This window comes from Periplaneta americana, chromosome 3 (genome assembly GCF_040183065.1).
Source record: "Periplaneta americana isolate PAMFEO1 chromosome 3, P.americana_PAMFEO1_priV1, whole genome shotgun sequence".
Lineage (NCBI taxonomy): Eukaryota > Metazoa > Arthropoda > Insecta > Blattodea > Blattidae > Periplaneta > Periplaneta americana.
The window spans coordinates 93,965,046-93,986,794 of record NC_091119.1 but is presented as its reverse complement, the minus strand read 5'-3'; the positions used below and the strand labels follow the sequence as shown (position 1 = coordinate 93,986,794).

The 21,749-nt window shown below is 36.6% G+C and overlaps 2 long non-coding RNA genes across 5 annotated transcripts; one reads left to right on the top strand and one right to left on the bottom strand.

Moving 5' to 3' along the window:
• Window positions 1–14,706: 14,706 nt before the first annotated feature.
• On the top strand, window positions 14,707–16,241 carry LOC138696251 (uncharacterized). The gene is made up of 2 exons (XR_011331295.1): window positions 14,707–15,134; window positions 15,895–16,241. It is a non-coding gene; the product is annotated as an uncharacterized lncRNA (long non-coding RNA).
• A 135-nt stretch (window positions 16,242–16,376) lies between these two features.
• LOC138696252 (uncharacterized) lies at window positions 16,377–20,891 on the bottom strand. Of its 4 annotated transcripts, none has more exons than XR_011331297.1 (6): window positions 20,366–20,891; window positions 19,488–19,678; window positions 19,222–19,280; window positions 19,014–19,073; window positions 17,980–18,277; window positions 16,377–17,638 (listed from the first exon to the last, which is right to left on the bottom strand). It is a non-coding gene; the product is annotated as an uncharacterized lncRNA (long non-coding RNA). The 4 variants fall into 4 exon arrangements; XR_011331298.1 differs by lacking the exon at window positions 20,366–20,891 and having other exon boundaries at window positions 17,980–18,113; window positions 18,216–18,277; window positions 19,488–20,006; XR_011331296.1 differs by lacking the exon at window positions 20,366–20,891 and having other exon boundaries at window positions 19,488–20,006.
• Between the last annotated feature and the right edge of the window lie 858 nt (window positions 20,892–21,749).

Sequence of the window (21,749 nt, the reverse complement as noted above, 5' to 3'; positions counted from 1 at the left end):
ACGCTGGGCCGGATCCCGTGTCCCGCTGAGGGTTACTCATTTCTTCGTCTAATTGAGCAAAGACGCATGCTCCAAACGAAATCAGTTCTCTTAATAAATATTTGTAAGAAGCAAGCACGCAATAGCAAGGGACTGTTCATGTTTCATTTAGTAGTCAATGCAATGCATCACACAATGCTGTCTGTCAGTAATGCAATCAACATCTTCACAAAGAAGCAAGTTTGTTATATCTTGACTAGCTATATACTCGTATATATTTAATCACAATAACCACGTCGAAAAAAACTTACGCAAAACTTGCCCTCTGTTAGCTCAGGTTTATCATTCTGATATGTCGGGTGTGATTCTTGATGTTAACTGGAGAGATAGATTTACTTCTGGTGGATAGGAGAGAAAAATGAACATTTTCCGTGCGGGTCCCATTTCTTTGAATATTATAACATTTAATTCTGCTAACATTCTGCATTTCATATTTTCCTTCTCTTTATTTGGCGTAATTTAATTTTACAAAAGATTACGGTTACAGAGTGGTGTATGAGCTTCGGAGATGCCGTTTGCGTATAGGATTGGCCAGCCAAACTATCCTTTCCTGTGAAGTGATCATGACTGTGCGCCGGCATCAGCCAGGACGTCCAGTTGGCGAGAAGCGCTGATAAACGAAATTGTTTCCGATGCTAGTCCACGGACGTTCTGTTGGCGATACTCGCAAAACATACGAGGGAGGATAATGTTGTCAGTTAGGTGAAACCCCCCCCACCAGTTTCCGAAACTCACTGGCTTTTTAATGGTGACCTGTATTATCTGGTGACCGTTAGGATGTGGCTGAGCTATCTGTATGTAATATTAAAAGGAGAAAAAATTCAGCAATACAGATTCAACTTACCTCATACATCCTTCGACCTACAAGGGAAAAAAATTTAACGCTTTTACATGGAAGGTTTACTTTGACGTCACACAGGTACCATGAAAACAGAAGTGAACGATGAACATTGCGACTCGTCTTTACCAAGCAGTCCGTCTCGGTGCATTCCCTATGCTTCCCTCTCTCGCTTTAATAGGAAGTATATGTACTCCTCCTGCCTGTGGTAGTATATGTTTAACCCTTAAAATCTATCCCAAAATAACCTAAAAATTACATATCAAAGAATAATGACATTTCATGCAATTTGTAAGCCTTTTATTCATACCTGATTAAACATAAGCCTGTAAATGAGTACTAATCTGAAAAGTTGAACGGGACATCAAAAAAGAGAAAGAAAAAGTAATAATACATTCTGAAGTTGTTTTTTTTTTTTAAATAATCACTTATTGAAATTAGGTTGTAGGTTAAAAGAAAGATACTTTCAATAGAATCTGTTCTTCAGAAATGAAATTCCAACGAAGAATGAAGAATTGCACAATAAATGTAAACTACAGAAATAATGTACAAAAATAAAAATAAATGTAACCTACATTCCAATACAATAGAAGTCACTGATGGTCAATATATATGCTGTGGCCATATAATTTAAGGGTTGGGAATATAGAGCTAATTAATTCCAAGCAAGCATAAAGGATGTAGGGTTTGGGGATGTCTTCGGAAGTAAGATATGAACAACGAAGTTGAAATAGGTAAGATTGCCAATGCATGAAATGTAATGATCGACGTGAGGTCGACCTGGTTTGCGAGTTGGTATAGCGCTGGCCTTCTATGCCCAAGGTTGCGGGTTCGATCCCGGGCCAGGTCGATGGTATTTAAGTGTGCTTAAATGCGACAGACTCATGTAAGTAGATTTACTGGCATGTAAAAGAACTCCTGCGGGACAAAATTCCGGCACATCCGGCGATGCTGATATAACCTCTGCAGTTGGGAGCGTCGTTAAATAAAACATGACATTTAACATCGACGTGAGAAATGAGATGCGTAATCATAGCTTACTGCTAAGCAAGAAGCATCAACATATTGTTAAAGTACCGTAAATAAAACTTGCAGTCAGCACACTATTCATATTGAACCGATCACGCACTGCAGAATAACTCAAATGAAAGTAAATGCCTAGGCCTATGTAATTTATGTAGAATGTATGATGGTTATAGAACTGTTTTTGAATCAACCAGAGATGAGTCATGTTTAGATAATATGTTTACTAGTCTACAGCCACATTTTTATAATGTCAAGGTCACCGATCCTGGATTCTCCGATCACAAAGCAATTGTTTGCGAAGTTATTGAGTACAATAGGAATTTAAACTCTGACCAGAATACAACTGTAACTGTTAGGAAAATCACTAATGTTAATCTGTATGCTTTTTTAAATGAATTATCCACTACAAATTTGTATAATATTATCGATAATCATATCCAACCACAAGATAACTTGTTTGACATATCTTTTGCGGGATTTATAAAACTTTTTAATATTTTTTTTTCCATTGAAATTGATTAGATTTACAGGCAACCATGAACGTAAAGTTTATTGGTATAATAATGAATTACAGAATATGAAAAGAAAAATTATGTGTCTTCATAATATATTGGCCAACAGCACTAAAGATCCCATAATAGTCCAGACTTATAAAAGGTGTAATAAAGAATATAAGTATGCCATTAGGAATGCTAAGTTGAATGCTAAGGTCAGACTTATTGAAACTTCTGATAATAAATGTAGAACGGCATGGTCCTTAATTAAATCGAAAGCAACTCAACGTAAAAATAATAAGGTTGTTGTTACGTGTGATGAATTTAGTGAGTATCTGTCCAATCTTCCTGAGAATATAAATACTCAGTTGGAACTATCTGATATTTCAACGAGTGAATTATTATCGAATTTCAATAAGCCTAAGTTGGTTTTCAAATGGAAATTTATTTCTACAAGTGATGTTCTAAAAATTGTTTCTTCCATGAAAAACACAAACAGTAAAGATTATTATTATATTTCTAATAAGTTTATGAAACAAATCATTCAATGTATTGCAGATCCACTGATTGCTTTTATTAATGTTTGTCTCAGCACTGGCGTATTTCCCGATGCTTTAAAGATTTCCAAGGTGATTACCATTTTTAAAAAGGGCAACGATACGGAACCCAGTAGCTATAGTCCAATTTCGCTTATTCCTGTTTTTGCTAAAATATTTGAAACTGTAATAAAAAATCAAATTTGTGAATACTTTGAATCTAGTAACATGTTTTCTAATTCTCAATATGGATTCAGATCAAATTCTAATACAACCAAAGCTGTTATTAGTTTTATTGGTTATATTTTAGACGCTCTTGAGGATCACAGATTTAGCTCGCTACATGTTGTGCTTTAAGTAAGGCTTTCGACTGTGTTTCGCATGATGTTATATTAAAAAAATTACAATATTATGGTATTATAGGGAATGAATTGAAATTCTTTGTATCTTATTTCAGTAACCGTCAGCAGTGTGTCTTCATTGATGGCAATAAATCTAAGTTCAAGAATGTAAAATATGATGTGTCTCAAGGATCGGTGTTGAGTCCTATTCTGTTTTTAATAATGGTTAATGATTTGATGTGCAATGTCTCTGCTTCTTCTGTGGTATTCGCTGATGATGCCACTTTTTTACATGTCATAGTGATATTAACGAATTGAAAACTCTTACTAATTCAGTTTTTAATGAAGCCAAGAAATGGTTTAGTTCCAATAAATTTCTTTTAAATGAAAGTAAAGCTGCATCTCTGTTATTTAGTAGTACAGTCATGGAAAATAATAACTTCAAACTTCTTGGTATTACTGTGGACAGCACACTTATCTGGGCAGACCATGTTAATTTTATTTGTAAAAAAATTATCAAGAGTAATATTTCTTCTGCGAAATTTGAAAATGTATGTTCCGAAGAATTATATTAGAGTTGCCTATTTTTTTCATTTTCATAGCTACTTTCTTACGGACTACTTTTATGGGGTAATAGTACTCATATTAATAGGGACAACGGGGTTGGTAGTCACAAGGGTTGTTTGTCACATGTTTTGTATCTTGGACTGCAGAGGTCGCATGAAGCTACAATGTCGTCTGGAGTTGTCTTTCTTTGTCAGTAGTGAGCTACAGTGGTTGCTGGGTGATTGTGAACTCTATTGTGCTTGTAATTTTTGAAACATTAGAATTCCGTTGGGTGAGTAAAATATTTTCGAACTGTAAAGTTTATTTTCTTACCTGCTTAGTTACTTCTGCACCGTTGACAATAGGGCAGTCTGAAAGAATGTACTTTCAGTTATTATGTGTGATAATTGAGCCGCCGCACTCCTTGTCTTTGTTTACGAAATCCTGTTAATTCTAAGAAATTGCCAGAAGGGGCTGGTATTCACAATGTAGTAGGAGTTGGTTGTCCCAAGTCGTCTAGTGTGACAACTGACCCCAATGTTTGTTCGATCCCCCGTCTGCGGTTATTGTAGCTCTGTGTACTAATCCTATTAGCATGGAGGTCTATGGGCTCGAATCCTGCATCCAGACGAACAGATATAGGTCTAAATATAAATTTTCGTAAATATTGGATATGAATAGATTATTAATATTACGATTATTATAATTATTTATCCGATTATTTTTAGCTGACGAGTGTTCATTTCTTAATTACTGTACATTTGTTACTTATGTTTCGATGCGCGTTATTAGTCTAATATTGTTTATATATTAATTTCAGAAAATATGGTTAGAAATTAAAAAAAAAAGACTGAACGAGGCGAAACTCCTCCTGATGTTATGTTGACAGCTGTCAGATGTGTTCATCTAAATGACGTATCAATTCGTCAAGCTGCAAAGGAATATAACATTAACTATAGAACCCTGGCTCGTTATTGCCAAAAGATAACACCAGAGCAACTTAATGATTCTAGCAGGACTATTCCAGACATTCCTGTTGGCTATATCAAGAACAGACAGGTTTTCACGCAATTCGAAGAGGCTGAAGTAGTGGAATATATATTGCAAGTATCAGATATTTATTTTGGGCTCTCTCCTAAAGAAGTTCGCATGTTGGCCTACCAAATTGATGTAGCAAATTCAAAGGAAATGCCTAAGTCTTGGGAGCAAAACAAGGTAGCAGGTGCAGATTGGTTTTCTGCCTTTATAAAGAGACACACCGTGTTATCCATTAGAAGTCCACAAGCTACAAGTTTATCAAGAGCTGGGAGCTTTAACCGTACCAATGTTGATAAGTTTTTCAATAATTTGGATACGGTGATGCAACGACACAAATTACAAGCCCATGAAATCTGAAACATGGACGAAACCGCAGTCACAACGGTCCAGAAGCCAGATAGAGTTGTCGCTCGTAGGGGATACAAACAAGTGGGTACCATCGTTTCAGCAGAATGAGGAAGCTTTGTGACAGTCGCTGGTGCTATTTCTGCGATAGGGAACCACATTCCACCATTTTTTTGTCTTCCCGCGAGTAAACTACAGGGATCATTTCATCGCAGGTGGCCCTTCTGGATCTTCTGGTTGTGCTAATCCTAGCGGATGGATGCAAGAGGAGAATTTTCTTCAATTTTTGAAGCATTTTCACTCCGCAGCGAAGAGCACTCAAGATAAACCAGTGTTGCTACTTCCAGATAACCATGGTTCTCATCTAAGTATAGATGGCTTGAACTTTGCAAAGGCCAATGGAATTATTATGCTCTCGTTTCCGCCACGCTGTTCACATCGTTTACAGCCGTTAGATCGAGCAGTGTTTGGGCCTTTCAAGCGCTATTACAACACCGCTGCTGACGCATGGATGCTCAATAATCCTGGCAAAACAATGACCATCTACGATATACCTGGTATTGTCAGCATTGCCTATCCTCTGGCAATGACTCCATCTAATATCCAATCAGGGTTTAGATGCACTGGCATTTTCCCTTTCAACAGGGACATATTCACCGATGAGGATTTTGTTCCAGGATATGTATTGGATAGACCACAGCCAGAAATTAATAATGAAGGACAGCCCGGTCCTTCTAATACTGGATGCAGTGAACCGACAACAAATGGGACAAAGTCATCTACCAGCAACGAGAATCGTGAGACTTCTATGACTGAATTGACGGATCCAAAGCCATCCACCAGCAACGGGAATCGCAGTCCTCAACATATACTGTAAATGTAAGCCCTGTAATTATTCGACCATTGCCAAAAGCGGGCGATAGGAAGGGCAGCAGAAGCAATAGCCGGAGGAGAGAGACAGCCAACTTCACAGACAGTCCTATTAAGAGGAAATTAGAAGAGGAATTCGAGAGAAGAGTGAAGAAGAAGGTTACTGCTGCACGAAAGAAGACACAAAAGAAGAACCAGAACAAGAAAAAGAATGATTCGGTCAATGACGACGACGATGATGATGATGATGATGATGATGAATGTTTTTGTTTGGTGTGTGTTGGACCCTTTTCGAACAGCCGAGCAAAGGAGAAGTGGGTTCAGTGTATGGAATGCAAAAGATGGGCTCATGAACTATGCACACCGCACCCAAAATGCCCTGTCTATATTTGCTGTAACTATGAATCAGACATATCAGAAACTGAATAGGAAAGCCATTTTGTGTAAAGTGCATTGTCATTTTTAAGTAATTAATCTGTTTCACACATGAAAAAATCTAAAGAGTATTGTTAACTTCTTTTTAGCATTTAAAATTCCCGTGACAACCAACCCCGATGTCTGTGACAACCAACCCATGAAAGGGGCAGGTTGTCACATATGTAAGATGATATTAAAATTTAAAAAATGAAGTTTTCTGGAGTAAAAGTATCAATCAAAATTTATAATTATGTGCACAAGATATTTATGTATCAGATTCCATGAAGAAAATTTCGTCGTCAGTTTTCTGAAAGGTTGTAAAAATTAAAAACAACAAAGTGTGACAACCCGCCCCGATCTCCCTAAGGTTCTTATGTTACAAAAAAGCTATTAGAATTATAACAAATTCATGAATGAAGGCACACTGCAGACCGTTATTTGTGAATGAAAAAATAATGACTGTAACATCACTCTCTATATTTATCAAGCCCTAAATTTTGTCAATGATAATTAACAAATTTTGACACATAGGAATGATGTTCACCTATACAATATCAGAAACCGTGACCTTTATGATATACCTAAATGTAGGCTAACCAAAACAATAAATAATTATTTTATTATGTCTTGAAAAATTACAAATAAATTTCTGACACATGTTTTCAATCTGGAAAGGAAGCCTTTTAACAGACTTGTCTCTGGTTGCTTAATCAACAAACCCTTAAATGATATTAATGATTTTTTTAATGTTAATGTTGTGTTTTTTATGTCTTTGTTGTTTATTTTATATGTATTAATTGACTTTGTTAATTGCACTAATTTGTGTTCACTGACTGTACGATACTCAATATACGCCTGTAGTCTTGTATGATACATCGCTACCGGTACTGAAGACCTATATTATGTGATGCAGTAGCGATACTGTTCATTAAAAAATATGCAAACTTCATTTGCTGGTCATTGCTCTTGTGCTTAGGAAGCGAGAAGTTAAGCTATTAATTAAAGTTCTTCCTAGATTAAGCGATTATTAATGGGTACTTTATTAAAATTATTAGTAGCTCTTAATTTCCATAGATATATTATTTTTGGTTATTTAGCAACACTGTATCAACTACTAAGTTCTAGATGAAATTGATTATAGTAAAATAGTATTTTGACGAGATGAGGCTGAGGATTCGTCATAGACTATCCGAAATTCTAAATATAGTATGGAAAAACTTTTGAAAAAACCTAACCTGTAATCAGGCCAAACGGGAACCGAACTCACGCCCAAGCACAGCTCCCGATCTTTAGGCAGCCGTGCTATCGCCTGAGCTTCGCGGTGGCCAAGGAAAGAAATATGAAGACATGCATACAAAGGAGCGACTATTCCAAGCCGCTAATCCTGCATTCCTAACTAGCATTAGTTTAATTCAGCACCGCATTTTACATTGGTGACCGACAAATAGAATGACATAGACGGGATTCGACTCACAACGGTGCCAACGTTAACAGCACTTAATGTTAAAGGTCCTGGCGATTGGTGGTAAATCTGCATTGATTTGTTCTAATGGCGAGTTGTGCCGTCGAGCTCTCACTAAAGCTATGTCGGTGCTGTAGGAAGAGGAAATCAATTTTACAGGTGAGAACATTCCTATATGTACATCACGTGCTACTCTGAATTGCGTACCGAAATTTTCCAACAATTTGGAGCAATTTCCCTGGAGATTTCTCTATTGCTGGTATCCTGTGCTAATAATTTGTAGTTCTGCTTCCCATCTCTCTAGAGAATTAACATGTGTTACAAAACCTGCGATTGTATTGAAACGTGGCTTTCATTACAGAAACTAATATTTGATTCTTTAAGTATTGAATGAACTTTAAATATTTTCATCTCATTGAAATTTCATGAGAACAAATTAATACGTTCATATGAGTAAGAAAAAAATGTTTAGACCCAAATATTTAAATTTCAACACAATTTAAATTATATAATATGAGGACGAAAAAATTTTCAGCCTAAAACATTTAATTCAACACAACTTAAATGATAAGGCATCTAATGGTTTAGCAATTCAGAGATCGCTGTATGACAGAGAAATTTTCACCTATGAAATAAAAACTTTATCAAGATTAACTAGGTAAAGAATGATACTTCTTACAAGTTGAATACACTTTGTTAAATCACAAAATGAAGAACTTGAATTAGCAACTACTGTGGACAATATCAGAATGCGTAAAAACAAAGTTCTCTACAGTATGTTACAAGAATGAATGAAAACGGATTATCTGTACAAATTTTGTTCTATCGACAGAGCAGGAATGCAGATAAACGAGTTCTGAAATATTTGATAGGAAGGCACAAACGAACCACCTGATTTAACAACTGTAAAATACGAGGATGATTAAAAAAGTAAGGTAACGAAAGCTTTCACAGGTAACATATTCCCCCTCTTGTTCGAATTTTCCTCCAGGGCCACAGCAGCAGACCACAGCATTTTCACGCAACCATTAGATGGCGCATAAGTTGCATCAGATCCTCGCAATATCAGTTGTAAGATGGCTGCGGGCACGGAAACATGGTCAAACGTGGAAATACATAGTGTAATAAGGTTTTTGCGTCTGAAGAGCATCTCACCAGCAGAAATTCATTGTCAACTTGTTGAGATGTACGATGCGAAACGGCGCTTGCGGTGGGAGGTACTGCACCATCCTCCCTACATCCTCGACCTGGATACCAGTGACTTCCATCTCTTCGGACCGTTAAAGAAGCATCTGGATGGTAAGCCATTCAACACCGATACGGCCGTTCAGCAAGCCATTATGACGTGGCTTTAGGAACTTGACGCAGATTTCTTCTATGCCGGAATTGACGTCTTGGTCTACCGTTGGAACAAGCGTGACCACGTTGAAAAGTAATGCATACCAGTGCTCTACTACTGTGTATCAGTATATCTGCCTATGAAATAAAGTTTGTCTATTAGAGTTCTTGTTACCTTACTTTTGAAGCACCTCATATTACCTTCGTCTGCTTATGTTTCTAATTGTGTTATTAGTATTACCTTAATACGAGTAGTTACACTACCGTTGTACTTGTTCATGCTTATAATTTCTGACATTTCTTGCAGTAGGTTTACATATCGAGACATCTCTTTTCTATCTGTGAATATGTTTTCACCGAACTTGATGTCAGTCTATTTACGTGAGCCAACCACTTTAGTTTGTAGTTTCAAATATTATTTAAAACAATATACAGTGCCAGTAAATACGTCGATGAGACATACCGAGAGCAGTTATACAGCGTTTCAAAATAACTTGGAGTCATTCGTGCCAAGTTTCTGTTATATGAATGGAGCTACATATTAGCTTGTAAATGACATTTGATACAAAGTGACGGTACGCAATATGCAACATCAGAAACTACACACCAATTATTTAAAACTCATAACCTTACAGACAAGCATTAGACCATGTGGCCTGCTGCGGTCTCGATCCATCTCTTTGTCAGTCGATCAATTGATCTTATTAGGACTATACTCTTGGATTGTAAACGCAGGATTCGTTTTAGGATTCTCTCACGGTGCATGTCTCCATTCTGTTAACATGGGCTATCAAATTCTTTCTATTTGTAATGAGCAACGATGAATCTACCACCAGCGGTCATCAAAACACTACACTCTCGGGTTAGCGTTTATTACCCGCAAGTGTCTTACAGCACCAGCGTGCATTGGTGGTTGCTGGCAGGTATGCTTCCTCCTGCACGAGGGTACTTGTTGGCATGCACTGCTTACCAGTAATCCATTTCAGCGAGTGCTGACGACACTGATCTACACTCTACAGCCTCTTCTGCTCAAATGCCATCCCAACCTTCCCGTGGTATACCTTGCTGCTATTGACGAGGCGCTGGTGACTGAGTCACAGTGGAATAATCGCTCTATTTTAGACAGATGAAGCAATGCATTAAGCAGAACTAGAGTTTTCAGGTAGCAGTTGCAATTCTACCATTATACCCAAGCTGTTGTAACTATGAATTTCACAGTTCTATTTGCGTTGGCAACACTTCTCATGGAAAAATTGCACGCTGCGCGGTAGCCGTCTGAACCAATCCAAAAATAACATTTTCTATCAGCTGCTTTTGCTACTACGCGAAGTGCTGCTGTGTTGTCGGTTTGATGATTAAATATTTATTAAAAATCATCCGTCCTTTAATGAGTGTGACCACATGGATCTAGACCAATAATAGGCGTAACAATTTTTTTTTTTTTCAATTTTGAAAGTTATTAACGTAGTGAATACAAAACAAACTCATTTAACAATAATAAGTATGTAAATATTAGCTCATTCAAAATTATTTAAAAATAAATTAAATTGTAGAAATTTCAGTGAGTCCTTAAAATGCTGACTAAGATCTTCTAAATAATAAATAAATGAAACATAAAGATTTCAATATGTCACAGATATATTTGATAAAGGGCATCTGCACCAAAAAGAACGCCGTGAACATTGTAATGGTTGATGAGATGTATTTCTAACTGAAGTATGGAATGGAAGGTTGACAAATCAACTGCTTTTCATTGCCAATAGTGTGGGGCTGCATTGCATCTCTCTCGAATTGAATGATGGGATCCTGTATACGTATATGCTAGATTGCGTTTTGTAGCAGTGGCGACAATGTCGGACCTCCTTGTTGAGTCATGTACGAAGTTCATTCAGGAAGTAAGTTCCAATGGCCGATAAAGAAAACAAAAACATCAATAAGTAAGAAATATTTATTGCACTATTTACAGAGATTCACTGGCTACTTCTGAACATAGTCACCACCGTTATTGAGGCATTCATCCTATCGGTGCACCAACGTTTATATGCCTGAGTCATAGAAATCTGCCACCAACGTCTGGAACCATGAAATCACTGCCGTCTGTACCTCAGCGTCGTTGTGGAAATATTTTCCTTCTAGAAGGCGCTTCATGAGACGGAAGAGATGAAAGTCACTTGGCGCGAGGTCGGGGCTGTAGGGTGGATGGTCGAAGATCTCCAATCCAAACTGAAGCAACAGATTCCGTGGCTTGGCTGTATGGGATCGTGCATTATCGTGCAAAAACGTAATGCTTCTTGTCAGCATTCCACGTCTCTTGTTCTGGATCACCCTCCTCAGATTTCGCAATGTCTGATAATACTGCTCAGCATTCACAGCCTGCCCTCGCGGTAAAAATTTGCACATGAGGACACCAGTCGCTCCCAGAAGACAGTGCACATAATTTTTTTACAGAGATTGTCTGCTTGATTTTGGTCCTCAAAGGTGAACAACTATGCCGCCAATGCCTGGATTGTTGTTTTGTTTCTGGTGTGGCATGCGACACCCATGTTTCATCCCGAGTGGCAACATTGTCGAGAAACCTTTCTCTGCGTATCACTGGAGAAATGTCAATGCTGCAGCCAGACGTTTCGTTTTGTGTTCATCCGTCAGCTGCTTTGGCACCCATCTTGCACACACTTTCCGAAAACCAAGTCACTGGGAGACGATTTCGTGCAGAAGTGAGCAAGAAATCTGGGGGAATTAACCAGAGAGTTCCGAAATTGTGAAGCACCATTTCTGCAAAACTGCTTGCAGCACACTTTCCATCACTTCTGTCGTCACCAGGGACGGTCGACCACTACGGTCTTCGTCGTGAACATTGGTTCAGCCTAAGTGAATTGCCTGCACCATACTGTCGCTCATAATGTCGGGTCCATACACGTTGGACAATTGGCGGTGAATCTCTGCTGGAGATTGCTTCTGAGCGTGCAGAAATCAGATAACTGCACGAAACTCGCAGTTGGCAGGAGACAATATCAGTGCAGCCATTTTCTCCTAGTGCTGTGCAATAACTACTGCCGTCACAAGACTGAAACTGCACTGCATTATTCCCACATATCCCCTCTCTACTGCTACGCATGCGCATTCCCGTCCAACTAGTCTTGCCATCTCTGGACGCGATTGGAACTTACTTCCTTGATGAACCTCGTATAGAGAGGCAATGAACCTCCTCATCGACTTCCCACTCTTGTTGTCTAAGAAAACCGCGATCATAGCCCTCAATCTATTATTGCGGTTGATTCGCATTAGCTCGGTCTTTCGCCAAAGCCTCAACACATGTCCGAGAGTGTGTTATATGATATTACTACCAAGTGTGTAATTTGTGTGTTAGTGTTATAAATCATTAGTAGCGCTGCTATGAACTGTCGCAAAAAATTTATCGTTAGAAGAAAAATGATTACGGAGTGAGAATACTTTACTTAATGGCGTAATATGAAATAGTCAGACGTCAGAATTGGTGCGAAGGACTCGTCAGCTGTTACGAGTATATTACTTGCTTATTAAGCAAAGAATAATACTATGAAAGCAAAAAGTTTAACAGTAAAAATATTTTATGAACAGACTCTGATAATAAAAAGTTTCAGTTTACAACTTACTGTAACACCAAGCAATTTTTATAACAAAAAGCATCTCAAAAAGATCATGCTGTCTTTCTTGCTCTTTTTTAAAGATTTGTTGCGACGAAAGAATTTTCTGTATTTATTCGTAGACTTGTGCAGAAAAATACGATTTTCTAAGAATAGTTGGAAAATATTATTTGAATTCCGTGAAGACAAAAATTAGCCTACATCACATTTACAATGTAATGTATGTTAATGTATAAACCTTACAATTTTTGTCAGAAATAGTTTACAAATGTCGGCTTAATTCTATAGAGTATTGGTTATTTTACGAACAAATAAGAGCTCTTATTTTCCTTCTTTTCTTAACAGCAAGTCTTATCGTGCTATCTTTATTTAAAATAGTCTCCGAATATACGCATGTTTATGTCTATAATAATTAATGCATTCAAAAAAATTCAGTGTTATGTGAAAAACTGTCTATAGTATTACATTTTAAGATTTTAGTTCATACAGAGAACAAATAAAATAGAAACATTTAAAGCCGATTTAGAGTAAATAACAATTTTCTGCTATTTTTTTTTTACATAGAATTAGGATTAGGATTAATATTTTAATAAAAATTATTATACGTAGTTCACATGCTACATCCACGATTAGGTTGACTCAGAGGTTCAGGATATGAACCAAAATATGTTCATTGGCGCAGAATAAACCGCTGTATGTCTGCAACCTTGGTTCTGTGGATACCGTATGTTTTTCCCATCCAAGATGTCTGTGCTTCGATCCTGGAGTAGATAATGGAAGGTATTTATTTTCCTTCCAAATGACTGGGTATTTACCCTTGTCATATGCTGTCCTGTGTTATCTCAGTGTGGCCCTGTGCTGTGCTGACCACGACCGGAGAGCCCGCAGTGTACGCTTATCAAGTGTTGTTCCACAGATAGCTACACATCCCCTCCTATATCGAATTGGATTGTAAGTCCGTATGAAAGGTGGAAGTAAAACATGACGAATAAATATAGAAAGAGATAGCTCTACACTGGTAGGCTGAGAGACAGACAGCTTGATGAAAGCAAATTTTTTTCGGAATCAAGAATGAAATCATGAATTTCCTTCAAAATTTAGAAATCGACTTTTGCAGCACCGTAATATTGTCACTTTTTTACTTTTATTTCGTGACGAAGTAGGGGTCTGAAGGCTGATATTGTAGCCTCTAGTGGACTTATTTTACCTTACTCCTTCTTTTTCAGAAATAAAGTTGAAATCTCAACGGTCGCGCTCTTGTAGCTATCGTAGCTCAGCCATCTATTAGTCCCCTTTGAGAGAAGGGGCACGGGATGGAAACTGATCTCACATGTAGGTCGTTTGGATGGGCCTATTTTACTACTCGGAATGGAATGGTGTGCATGCCATTAGGGCCATCGCGCTATAAATGTCTCTGAGGGACGCCCTCGAACTCCCCTACAGGATCTTTTACATTTTCAGTCTACAAGCCCCAAGGGAGAAGAGCCCACGGTACATTCCCAGCATTAGCACCATCTGTTGTAATTCCGTCCATTGAGAACACATGGTAAACGTATAGAATCTTCCTTTCTGGACAGTCTTGAATTGCATTTATGCTATGGGGGACATATAAGACAGAATTCATTTTCTACATGATGTTGATAAACTAGCATAATGAATAGCACAGTTAAATTGTGACGTGGATGAGAAATGGCTGGTGATCTTCTCTTCAACAGTCTCATTCATGGACAAGACTCCTTCATTTGTTGCGAATCTAGTGCATGGAACTAGAGGTCTGCATCGGTCGGATTTAGGGCCTGTACTACGACTCTCGGATAAAGTTCTAGTTTAAACTTATCCGGCAGATGGCATATTTATCCGGAAGTTGGGTTGTAATTGCGTACTACGACTTTTGGTTATGTGCAATCTGGAGGCTAAACTTCCAGATTAGCAATCCGGGAGGCAGAGTAGCAGATTGGCGTTATCCGGAGGTTGGAACTCGGTGTTGAAATCAAGATGGCTGCACGTTGTACAGCTGGTGATTTGAAGGATCAATTTAATTTTGATACTGATTCTGATGATAAGTTCTGGAGCAGATGCTTCGTTGTATCAGAACAGCAAAACGAATTAGGCCGCGTCCAAATAATTTTGAAGAATGGGATGACGAGAAATTTTTTAGACAGTTTCGAATAACGAAACCTACTACATGAAATCAATTATCAACTGAAACAAGACACAGCTCGTAAGAACACAGTTAATAATAAGCTACACTATTTCGGTAGGTATTACATCAATATTTTGTATATAATAGCACTATAATAATTACTTTGAAGTACAGTAACCTGTAATACAGTAGAAGTGAGGTTAGAATGTTGCTTCATGCAGGTGTTCTGTTGCCCTTACAAGGTATGAAGGTGATTGATATAATAATATAGGGCAACCTACAATAATAACAGTTTCAAAATACTTTTATATAAAAAATAATAACAGTATATAATATATCAAAATCCTTTATATGGTAAACTACCATTTCTTCACAATTGCGTTACCACTTTAAGATACAAATGTATTCATATATTTGGGTTCTAGTCAAGTCATATGTACCATAAACGAAAGAAAAATTGAGTGCCGACACCAATTTCCCAAATAAAGGTGGAAAGTTGCTGTGAAAGTGGAGTGCGGTGGAGAGGTACGGGTAGGCGGGATCGCTCTATCGAGATAGAAGGGTAGGCGGCAGGGAAGGGCAACACATTCATTTCATTACTGTGTTTCCTTACTAATTAAAGGGAAAAGACAAGTTTTCGTAAGATCGAGTTAGTGACAGGTTAGTATGATTTGCATACATTTACAATTGTCTAAAAAAAAAAAAATATCAAAACTACATCCAAAACTCTCTCTTCCAGGCTATCCTGTAGGGAGTCCTTGCCTTCTTTTGGTAACGCTATTGTAAAGATTTACCGGTAAAGTTGTAACCAAATCTCATTGTTTATACATTTTTCCAGAAATAATGCCTTACCTCCAATGGACCAACTACTACTGGTATTGAGATTCTATGCCACTGGGAGAACATTGACAACAGTAGGAGATTTTTGTGGGGTCCACGAAGTTACAGCAGGAACTGTTGTCAATCGAGCTAGTGCTGCACTTGCTGCTTGGTTTAATTGAAGTGATGACTTTTAATGCTTCATTGGGAGTAGTTTTATTTTCTCCAGTAATTAAGTGCAAGGCTTATCCCCCCCCAAGGGATTCTGTCTCTTTTTGATGCTGTTACGAATACTTCTGAATAGTATTTTAATACAGGTTTTATGTATATATTATAGGTCTTGATTAAAGTTTTCCTAGAACTGTTTCATTTTGTGTCTGCTAGTTGTTTAGTCAACTCTCCGAAGATAGATTGGAATACCAATAAGGCATCACTCATGAGACAACTGTCAGGAGATAATGTGGTAGGGTGGCAAGTTCCCTTCTCCTTCCTTGCACATATCGCTCACCAGTAGGAGTAGGCCTAACATATTTCATTAATCAGACTTAAGATATGCTTGCTATATACAGTATTATTATTTAACAAACTGTAACAGTTTATTAAATTTTAGACGTGACAGTTTTTCTTCATTTCCTGAAAGTTTTGGAATTGGCATTTATGTTTTGCAAGGGAGCTGTTTCATTCACGCTAGGCCTAGTGATTCATGTATGCAAACATATTCATATCGTTACTTTTTATATATATTTTATTGCTTGGATCCCTCACAGTGATGTCTTAACAGGCTAAGATGATTCAAACACAAAGGTTTGATAAATACATTATAAAAATTATGACCAGGTACACTGTAGGCTATTTAAAACAATAAAAATGCACTGTATCTGCAATTCAAATTTATTTTACATAAGCAAAATATGGTAAAACAACATTTTTCAAGAGGCACATTAATTGAAGCGTCGGCTGGAACAACGTTATAAATTATATTTGGTAAAATTTACAGGAGCTGCAAAAATGTGTATATGCGTACAACTTTGTTCTTATGAGGGTAGCAAACTTTTGAGTGGACAAATTTCACGTACTGCATTGATGGACAGTTGCAAGCCAAGGAGTATAGCAAGGTAACATGACATACAACATTATTACACGGAAACACACCGAATGAAAATTTTGTAACTTACAACGTTGTTCCAGCTGACGCTTCAATTGTATTCAGGTACTCTGTGAATGTGTACTTAAAACAAGAGAGATGCACTATAGCTGCAATTAAATTTAAAATTTATTTATTTATTTTGTGTGAACAAAACACGACATTTTTCAGGAGACACAATAAGCATAATCATGTATTACATCCACTGTCTCATTATATATGCTATGGTACATGTCATATTTACAAATTAATAATATACAGGCTAATACATAAGAGTACATAGTAACTGTAATTAAACACAACACAAATACATATGCAAATACACAAAACTTGGAAAACTGTGGCAGAGCCAACTTCAGCTATAAGCCCCATTTGTTAGAGATCTGCACGGGCCATAATTCTTAGGCCCGGCCCATCTCGGCCTGATCTGAACCAGACCCGAACCCAACCAGAAACCTTAGATTAGCTAATAATTATCACCTGACTCGAACCTAATCCTGAAGACTAGCAGATAAAGCAGAGGCCAGAGACCACAGGGATCAAGAACAGCTGCAAGAGATTATCACTCCATTAGAAGGATGAGAAGAAGTAATCTCCCAGTTATCCAGGTCAAACAAATCTGGTCAACAAAATTAAACATATTTTTTGTTAAAACATAAAGAATGGGTGATTATTGTAGCATTTACTTTCTGCCACTAATTGAAGATGTCTTTGTAGATAGACCACCCATTAAAGAGGAGGAAAAAGTAATGTAAAAACTCCAAATCTTACTTTTGATATTCCAAACCCCATCTCTTTGCAAACATGAGGATATGACTTACTTTTATTTCAAATCATTCTATGTTATAATGTTAGCATCCAACTTTCAACTAATGTATTTTTTAAAGAAATCACTGTAATAGTACTGAAGTTCATGAATTTCTAACATCTCAAGTAAAAGTAAGTCAACATTAAACTTACAGTTCACAGATGGAGAAAGATTTTTCAATGTGGCTAATGCATTCCTCAGAGGCTTGCTTTTTCTTTCTTTCTTTCTTTCTTTTTTTTTAAGCATTCTTGGGGTGTAACTCGATCAGCTATTATCCCATTATCAGCTGAAATATTTAAGAGAGGGATATATGCTTATATTCAGATCTTTCTGAGTTTAGCCTACACTACCTACACTGAATAAACCAGTAATTTCACTTAAAACTTACTTTCATTACACTGTGTAAATACCCGTACAGTGGAAGACCTTCACCTGCTGCACCAGCTGACTCTGTAATATTTTAAGAGTGGAATTAATTCATAAGATATTCAATTCTGGAGAAAGATGATGTTTTATCATAAATGTGTGGACACTTCAAAGTCAGCAGCTGTAACAGTATTGTATTTTCTAATGTGCTATTAATCCAAACTCATTTTTAACAATAAGAAAGTGAAGCTGCAATAAAAAAGAGAGAGAGAGAAAACCAAGCAAATAGTTCTATTGTAAATAGAGTGTAGTCAGTTTCTCTTTTACCTTATGAAAAGATATTTTTCAGTTTTTCTGTACACAAAAAATCATTCACAAGTTTCAAAGTGAGAATCCTCACGGTAAAATTGAAATACAACTTAACATAATGTGGCCTAATCTAATTACAAACCCATTACAGAGAAATCTCAAAATAAATTCTTCAGTTTAGTGTACTTTCTATTTTTAGGCCTACATTTATAAATTTCAAATTCCCACTCAAATCCCACATAATATTATAATACAATGATGTTTAGTTTTTATGACATCCATTTCTTGTGACCATTTCATCATTATGCACAATTTATATTTTAACATTTTTTTTTTTAACCTTTGCATCTAATTTATCTACTGCTTGCTGCAGATTTCATATATAGTATGTGTGTTAGTTTTATTTTCAACATGTTGGCTGAAAATGTGTTTACATGTTACAGCTATTTCAGATTGGAAAAGGATCATACGTAGAATGTGAAAGAATGTTTTGTAGTATAAATCAAATTACCTGGAGATATTGTTGGGATGTCCAGTTTCACTTCAAAAACTAAAGAATTGCACTGTGAACCTGAATGGTAATAATAGAAATAATAGTATTATAAAGTAATACCGACATTAAATTAAATTTGTATAACAATTTTCAAGAATCTAATATTTTCTTTTATCTTTAAAGCTCATCATCTCTTCTTCTGACTCTTAATTCCTTACACACTAACCTCATTCGTGTTATTAGCTGCACTGGTATCAGTGGAACTTGGTTTAGTTACTACTTCGGCTGTAACAAAAGTAAGTAAATAAATAAATGAGTGAATGAATGAATAAATAAATAAATAAATAAAAAGAATTCAAACTTGTGTTATACAATTTCCTCTGCTTATTATGTAATAATTGTATAAATTAACATATAAGTGAACTTATGCATTGAATATGAATAAAAATCACTGAGAAATCACTCAATTGATAGGAGAATTAAATCACTTACCTTGGCTAAGTTTGGATTTGGTTTTGCTTCAGTTGGAGGGGCTCCAATTGTTTGTAGCCTGCATTGTCTCTCTGCAGCAGCAATTTTCTTTGTGTTCTTTTCCAAGAATTCAAATTTGCTTCTCAGCTGTTTTCAGGTCCTTGTATTTGTGCTGATGTTACTATATTCTTCCCATGCTTCATTCTATATTACTAAAAAGGAAGTAAAACTAGGTTAATTCCATATGCAACCTACAACATTAGAAGATATACTGTAATTCTCTTTTTCCCTTATCTAAGTTTCTATACCTAAATAAGCAAGAGCTTTTAATGGACGATTGTCAGTACAATATCAAACATGACTATACTGTACATAGAAACTTTGGGAAAAACTGAATATCTTCTGTTTCTGTGTTATTTTACGAGGTGTTGAATGTGCATTACAGTGAGTGATTATAGTCGAACTGGTAGCAGCAACAGATATTGCATTTTAGTGGAAACGTCTCTCCTCCTCATGCTGTTCTTTTAAAAAATAATGTTGGGCCCTATCTGTGATCGAATGGTATTATAGGACTAATACAAAATATCCGCCCATTTACTAACAGTAAAATACGTAGGCTTAACATACTGAAATATTGGTAATTTACTAGGAACAGTGTACCTTGCTGTACTAATGTTGGTTAGAAATCCCAGGCCAAAAACATCATTCATTATTATCAGTATCAGTGAACGTTTCTTTTGAAACGAGTTACTATGCCTTCGACCCATGATTTGAAGCCGTGTGTACATTATTTCTAGAAAAATTACCGAAATAGGCCCTATTCACTAATAATGTAGGCTATACAACAAACTGAAAGCACACTTAATATTAATTACAATACAAAAATAATTGCCACCTACACTTCTTGTGCAGTTACACATGAATAAAACAATGATTATGGAGAAAAACGCACTTTTGCTGGAACCCGCACCCGTCCTCTTTAGGCCTACTAATTAAAACCAAAATATTATCATATTGTAGGAATTATTACTATTCGAAAAGAAACATAACCTTTAAAATCTTACCTTTTGCTTCCATGTAAAGTTTCTTCATACAGTATGTCTAATTTTCTGTTCTTCACTCTGTTATTTTCTTGGCTGGAGCTTCAGCATTATAATAAATAATAACAATAATGCTTACAATAAAACCTCAAAATAAATAGTACCATATAAACACGGAACATAAACATGAAATACGCGGGGAAAGGTATACCAACGCAATAAATTTCACTACATTTTCAGTAACTTCATTGCCAACGTAATAAAAATATTACTATATCTTCCGGATAACAATCCTGCAGTTAAAATCCGCTGGTAGTACAGAACAAAATATTTAACTTCCAGATTGCTAAACTGGAGTATACGAATCTGGAGCTTTAACAGGCGATCGTAGTACAGGCCCTTAGTCGGGTAAGGCGACGGCCCAGTCGGGCCCTACCAGGTCGGGTATGCACGTGCCTGAAGCCGTTCCAATTCTATCCGACACCTGACTTTAACTACGACTCAAGCAACACTGCATTCTGCGAGCAATGATAGTGTGTGACTGCCGAAAAAATATTTTACATTGCTGTATTAATTTCATAATCTTTCCTCCAAATGCAACATTTCAAATGTTTTAATTTAAACGTGATATAATTAAAATATAGTAACTCAAAATAACTGTCTGTATTTTGTGGCGAATTTCAATTCAGGCAGCCAACTTTACTCCAGTTTACGGTAGTATTTGAGACTATTTTTCAGTGTTTATATATCCTATCTCAATTAAATTTCGAATATAAATCATTTTAAACTACACATTTGTATTTCCCAACTTGGAGTTGTAACGCACTACATGTTTATATTTAACATACTGAGCGAATCCTGGGACGACAGTTTCGTCTTTGTCTGCTGATCCTAATTTCGCTTTTACTCGTGAACTGAGCTTGGGTAGACCTATGTCAATTAATTCTTCAAATTTGAGTCTTTCTTGAAGTTTAAAGGCGGAATCTCAAAGTGGCTATACATGGATACAATTATTGTCGAAAACTAACTGCCTAGTTTTAAGCGAGTGTAGCCACAATGGAATCCTGCACCTTGACACGGTAGACTCCACAGGTTCCTATTGATCCTAGATCCTACTGCAAAATAAACAATACGTGATGCGAAATGGTAACTGTACAGATCTCTTGTTATCTTTCTGCCAGTGAGTGGCCATTAAATTTAAAATTGCTTATTTTGATTATTGGCGTAAGAGCATTAAAAAGCA